Below are 6,816 nucleotides of genomic sequence, written 5' to 3' on the forward strand. Positions count from 1 at the left end.
TGTAACATTTTCATTGCAGGAATTAGCTTATAAAATTAGTCAAGGAAATCCAATTAGAGGCATAGGAATTGGAAAGAAAGAGTTATTCTATTTGCAGATGATAGAATTACATATGTAGAAAAACTAAAAAAAAAAAAATGATGGGGAAACTACAAACAATAAGAGAATTCCAGGGTGAGATCAGATTATAAAATCAACATTCAAAATGATAATACCAGTGAAAAAATTCCATTTACAAAAGGGAAAGTAAATGAACACACAGAACACCTATATGTAATTTATGTCCAACAAACATATGTGTGTCTATATGAAGGAATGAAAATACATACCATGCCTTTGGACCGGTATACTCAAGGTCATATGCAGTTTAATCTTCCCTGAGATAATTTTAACATTAAAGCTTTCCCAGGAAGTATTAAGAAACTATATTTCTTTGGAACTTGGCAAGTTGATTATAAAATTTGTTTAGCAAAGCAAATAATAATCAGGACACATGAAATCCTGTAAGTAGTGACTGACTCTCTTAGTTGTTAAAACATTTTCCAGAGTCTCTGTTTCTAAAGCACTATGTTATCATGTACAAATGGAAGCCAAACTGATAGAATAGGGAAGCCATAAATAGACATTACTACATATGGAAATTTTTTAAAAATGATAAAGATAGCATTTAAACAGTAGGGAGAAGATGATCTTTTTAATGAGTAGTGTTGTGGTAACCAGTTAACCATAAAGAAAATAGATAAAATTGTATCCATTTCTGACACTAAATACAGAATAAATTCTCAACTGTTTTGGATCTCTAAATACAAAAAAATGAAAATATAAAATAAGAAGAAAACATAGGGGAATTTATAACATAAGATTGAGAAAATTTTCCTAATTATGAGTCAAAATCTACATGCAAGGAGAAAAAAATTGATAAATATAACCATATAAAGAAATAACTTTTGCATTAAAAAAGTCCAGTAAGCAAAGTAAAAACCACAATGACTAATTGGAAAAAAGTGTTTGAAAATTATGTCAGTGTAAAGAGTTACTATCCCTAACGTGTAAAAGCCTTCTGAAGCAACCTAAATGTCCATTGACGGATGACTAGGTAAAGAAGTTGTGTCATATTTATACAATGGAATACTACTCAGCAATAAAAAAGAATAAAATAATGCCATTTGCATCAATATGGATGGACCTGGAGATCATCATTCTAATTGAAGTAAGCCAGAAAGAGAAAGAAAAATACCATATGATATCACTCACACGTGAAATCTAAAAAAAAAAAAAGAAAAAGAAAGAAAAAAGAGGACACTAATGAACTCACCTACAGAACAGAAACAGACTCACAGACATAGCAAACAATTTTATGGTTACCAGGGAAAAAAGGGAGTCAGTCAGAAGGAATAAATTTGGAAGTTTGAGATTTACAAAGGTTAACCACAATATATAAAAATAGATTAAAAAACAGATTTCTTCTGTATAGCACAGGGAACTATATTCAATATTTGTAATAACCTTTAATGAAAAATAATATGAAAACAAAGATATATATACACACACACACACACATACATATATATATGCGTGACTGGACATTATACTGTGTACCAGAAATGGACACACTGTAACTGACTACAGTTTTTAAAAAAGCTTCCTGAAAGTAGAGAAGCAAAAGACCAATGGGCAAAAGAGATACGAACGGATACTTCATAGAAAAAAAAATGCAAATAGCCCTTATATATATGAAAATAAAACTTTCCGTAAGAGAAATGTGCTAATTAAAGCTAAACTAAGACACTGTTTCTCACCAATCAGATTGGCAAAAACCCCAAGGTTTGACTAAACATTGATGAGGTTGAGGGAAAACAGGCACTCTCACAGATTACTATTGAGAACGGAAAATGGTAAATCTCCCTGGAGAAGAACTTGGTAATATTCTGTACTTATCTCTCGAACCAGCAATCTCATTTCTACGAATCTGTCTCAAAATGCACTGACAAATACACGAAAAGGTATATGCGGAATGCTATTCATGGCAACACTATTTGAGATAGCAAAAAACTGTAAATAGTCAGTTATTAAACTTTTTTTTCTCCCCTCACTTTCAAAACCCACACGTATTTGAGTGACTAGATTTGCAGTCTGGACCTCTACTAACCACCTTTCTGTTCCCTCCCTGGCTTCTGTTAGTCTGTGCCTGCAGGGGGCACTATAGCAAAACTAGAACTCAGGGAAGGAGATAAATGATGCTAGCCTTTCTAAAGGGTCTAGAGGATGTTTTGCCTCCGTTTCTTTTGAGTGTCACAACAGGCAACACTTCACTCCAACAAGAATTTGTTCCCCACTGATTTAAATACTGCTTTATCATGCACTGAACGCTTTTGTCTGGGGCTTCACTTGATTATACAATTCATTTGGAAGAACAAACAATATCCAGGAAAGCCTGGACTCTTTAATAAGTAGTGTTGGACTAGCTGGTTAACTATCGGGAAAAACAGATGAAACTGATCCCATTTATGACACTCTTCACAGGTTTGATTACAAATTGTTCTGAGACTTAAATATTTAAAAAAATGAGATCATGTAACTAGATGAAAATGGAAACACTAATATATCACAGAGGTAGTAACTATACGAAACAACATCTGTGACCAGGGAAACAAAAGGAAAAAAGTTGCGTTTATGAGAACTTGAAATCATAAAGGTGGGGAGGGGGTGGTCAAAAGAGCTAGTTCTCAGACCTCTAAAGAAAGGGCACTGCTTAGCTGATGCTGGCACTTTTGAGCTTGGAGTCCTGCAGAACTGGCCTCCAGACCTCCAGTGAAGCGCAACGAGCAGGCTTGTGCTGTTCAGTATGGTATCTGTGAGAGCATAATAAGCATCTGTGGGTGAGAATTAGAAAAGCTCTAAAATGGAATCAAATGCTCCCTTCAGAGAATATTAGGAAACCATCTCATTATTTCAAAAGTGGGAATAATTAAATTTAGCATCCATCTCACCTCTTCTATATGAACTCCATTAGGGGGTAAACAAATGGGGGAGAAGTCTCTTTTCATATAATTCTAGCTAGTAAGTAAAGAAAAAAAGACAGGATATTACCATTAAATAAAAGAATGGATCTAGGCAATGATAATTAGTGACTACCTATATCACAAAAAAGAGCCTATGGGTGAGAGTACAAACAATATTGGAACTACACTTGCCAACAACAACAACAACAACAACAACAACAACAACATTGAATATCATTCTAAGTACTGATTTAAAGAAAATAAAGAGACAGAGAAACATTTTGGACAACATCATGGCATCTCAGTAAGTAAAATCAAGACTGGGAAACTCTTTTGGGCAAATATCCAGTTTCCCCTGCAAATAATTGGCATGGGATAAAAGAGAGTGGATGGGAATGTATATATTAAGTGAAACTTAGGAGACAAAATAATAGAAATGTATGGACCTTCCTTGGATCTTGACTTAAAGAAACAAACACAAAATATATGAGACAATAAGGAATTTGAATACTGACTGGACATGTGATGATTTTAAAGAATTTTTTTAGATGTAATGATGATATTTTGGTTATGTTAAAATTAAAAGAATAATCATATTTTAGAAATACACCCTGAGACATTTTAAGTAAAATACTGTCTAAAATTTGCTTCAAAATAAACCCAGTGTGTGTGTTGGAGGGGGCACATAAATGAAACAAGAATGGCCATTTGTTGAAAACTATTAAAACTTAGAATTGTGTGAATAGGAGTTCATGTTCTTATTACTTCTTTTATATTTATATATTGTTTTTTGACATTTTCCAAAATTAAAAATAAATACAGTTAGTATATTCATTAATAGTACATTTTATTGATAATTATAGTGATTAATAATGATCATAATGTGCCTTTCATTTGATAACTATGTTTAAATGCACTTTGAGTGCATTATTTCTTTAAATTTCCCCAATAAATATGTAATTTTTGTATGATTATTTCCATTTGTTTGATTTCAAAGCCTTTACTCTTACAGCTATTTTCCTCTTTGCTGTCTTATCTAACTCATGATAGAAGGTGATAAAAATTTCAGTTGCAAATTTGTCAGTGAATAGGTCCTTTTAATATTAATATTTAATAATTATTAAATAATAATGGTTAATGTCTATTATAATTATGTAGCAGGCACTGTTCTAAGGACTTGTGTGTATTTATTTGATACCCTAACTACCCTACGAAGTAAAGCTTTTGTTAGCTAAATGCATTTTATCGTGCTTAGAAAGCTTGTGTGACCTATCCAGAATCTACTTAAACATTTATCTTTTGTTAGACATATAAATTTCTCCTTTGTTACCATTTGAAATAGTACTGTATGAAGCAGCCTTATACACAGATCTTGAATCTTCACTTTTGGTATTTTTAAGTAGAATCTTATGAAAGACTTTAAGTATAACCATGTTTATGCTTTCGTTATGTTTTGTTATACTGATTTTGATAAAAATGTTTTTTAGAAAAACTTTGCCAGCTTCTACCAGTTGTGTATAGCAGTTTCAGCATTATGTGGAGTTCAGTACACTTGAGTCCCATGTAGTAATCTCATTTTTGAAAAGCACAATTGAAACTTGAGAGGTGAAAAAAATGCCATGTCATTTATATGTTAAATGAAACTTGACTGTTGATAGTTTTAATTTGATTGTTAATAGTATGAGACATTTTAAAATAAGATAATTTTGTACTGTGTGAATGTGTGTATGTGTGTCCATGTATTGTCTATTATTTTCCTTCATCTGTTTTTTTTTTTTTGACTGACATTCTTATCTTACTAATCTGTAAGACTTCTTGATATAGTAAAGTGCCAGTTCTTTTCAGTCATATATGCTGCAAATATTTTCTCTCTTCTGTGTTTGCCTTTTAAATTTGTTCAGGATATTTTTGACAGGTGAATTTTCAGTTTTGATGTAATCATTTAATCAGCCATTTCCTTTGACCTTTTCCAGTGAGCTTTTTTGCTTGGACAGCCTTCTGGGATCACATCAGAGAAGCATTCACAGACTTGTGCATTAGTTGCTTTGTTTTTTGAGCTATTATTCTTCCCTTTGTCAAAAATGCTCTAGACAACTGATTTCCTTTCACATCCTTGAATCTCCCAAGCTCTTTGCCAATTTAGGCTGAGAAAGAGATGCTGTAGTGCCTGTTCTCTGGGCAGTTCAGAGCTGGACCAGCTTGTGCCCAGGCTGTTTTGTAGTCTGAATTGGTTGGAGAATCCTGGCTGCCAAAGAACCTGATCTCAGCAGGGAATTCCTGGCATTGAGCTGAGGAGCATTATTAGTCTAAAGGCTGTAGAACCAGCTTGTGACTAGGGAGTCACCAATGCCTTACAGTGTGAACACGTAGCTTTGATGCAAGTAGGTCATGGGTTGAAAAGACAGAGGAAAGTTAATTGAAAATAATCAACATTTTAAAAGCATGATTTAATTTTTGTTAGTATTCTCTCTGTAACGATGGCGTAGGAGACATTTAGCAAAATGCTTGAGAATTTCATTCACAGACATAGCTTATCTAAAGCACTGAAATCTCAAAGTTTCATCTCAATATTTAACTCATGCAAAGTATGTATTTGACTACAGAATTTCAATGACAACAACAAAATCAATCATTCCTGTTAAAACTTCAGAGATGATTCTCCATTTGTGTTTTCACAACTTAGAGTTAAAATGAGTATGAATTTAGAAACCTGATTTTGTTTGGAAATCTTATTTTGAGAAGGAACATTTTGAAACAGATTTTTTCCTGCTATTTTAAACATTTTTTTATTTGTAACAAAGTAATACAAGTATATGGTTTAAAAAACTCTAGCAGTGTAGAAAGGCTTGCAAAAACAAATGAAAAAAAATAGTCTCCTATACCACCTCCTTCTGCCTTCAGTTTTTCTTGTCTTAGAACCATTTTCCAGTTTTCTAATTGTTTTTCTGTTTGCTATTCTTCTTGTAGCTCTGCATCATAAATTTAAATTGGTATTTCTTGATTAATCCATTTCAGCCACTGTCAATGGATGTTTTTGTATAATAGATGAATACTCAGGAATTCCTTTCTTGTACCACCGTGTTCTGATTGTGGGGTTAGAAAATCTTTTTATACCTCTGTGTGTCAGGATGAAAATTCTTTAGTTTTTACAAGTCCTTTTCAGTTCCCTGATAATTGATATTTCTACTGTGGTAACTTTATCAAATTTGTTTATCCTAATCGTTCTCTTACTATAGGTTTTTCAATTTCTAGCAACTTTTGATTATCCTTTCATATAGAGAATGACTGGCAATGTTAGGTATATGGATGAGGACAGTTAACTGACAGACTTCATTTTGAATAATCCAGCAGGAAACTATAATTTTTCTGAGTCATAGAATTTGGACAATTTTGCTTTCCAGGCTAATACCCACTTATTACAGTTAGCCCACAGAGAGCCACATCAGTTTCATTGGAAAGTTATCCTCCACCCCATCACGCCAACACTTCGGGTGCGTTTGCATGTTAGGGGTACTGATAAATGGGGACTATTTCCACTCTTCTAAAAATTAACACCGACGTGTTGTATTTAGAAGGTCAGCTCCCTCTATTTTGGGGCCCTTCTCCTTAAATTCTAGGATGGGTGTGTCCTCTTCTGTTTGTCCATGTTTGATCATCTGTCTGCCTTTATACTTTTTACTCTTTATTGACCCTTTATGCAGATCTTGCGTTAAGACAAGAAAAATTCAGCTGTCTTGAACTAGAAACCATGTTACTTTTTAAAATAAATGTTATTGTATTTCATTTTAAAAACAAATGCATAATCATTGAAGAA

Source organism: Camelus dromedarius, chromosome 1, assembly GCF_036321535.1.
Source record: "Camelus dromedarius isolate mCamDro1 chromosome 1, mCamDro1.pat, whole genome shotgun sequence".
NCBI lineage: Eukaryota > Metazoa > Chordata > Mammalia > Artiodactyla > Camelidae > Camelus > Camelus dromedarius.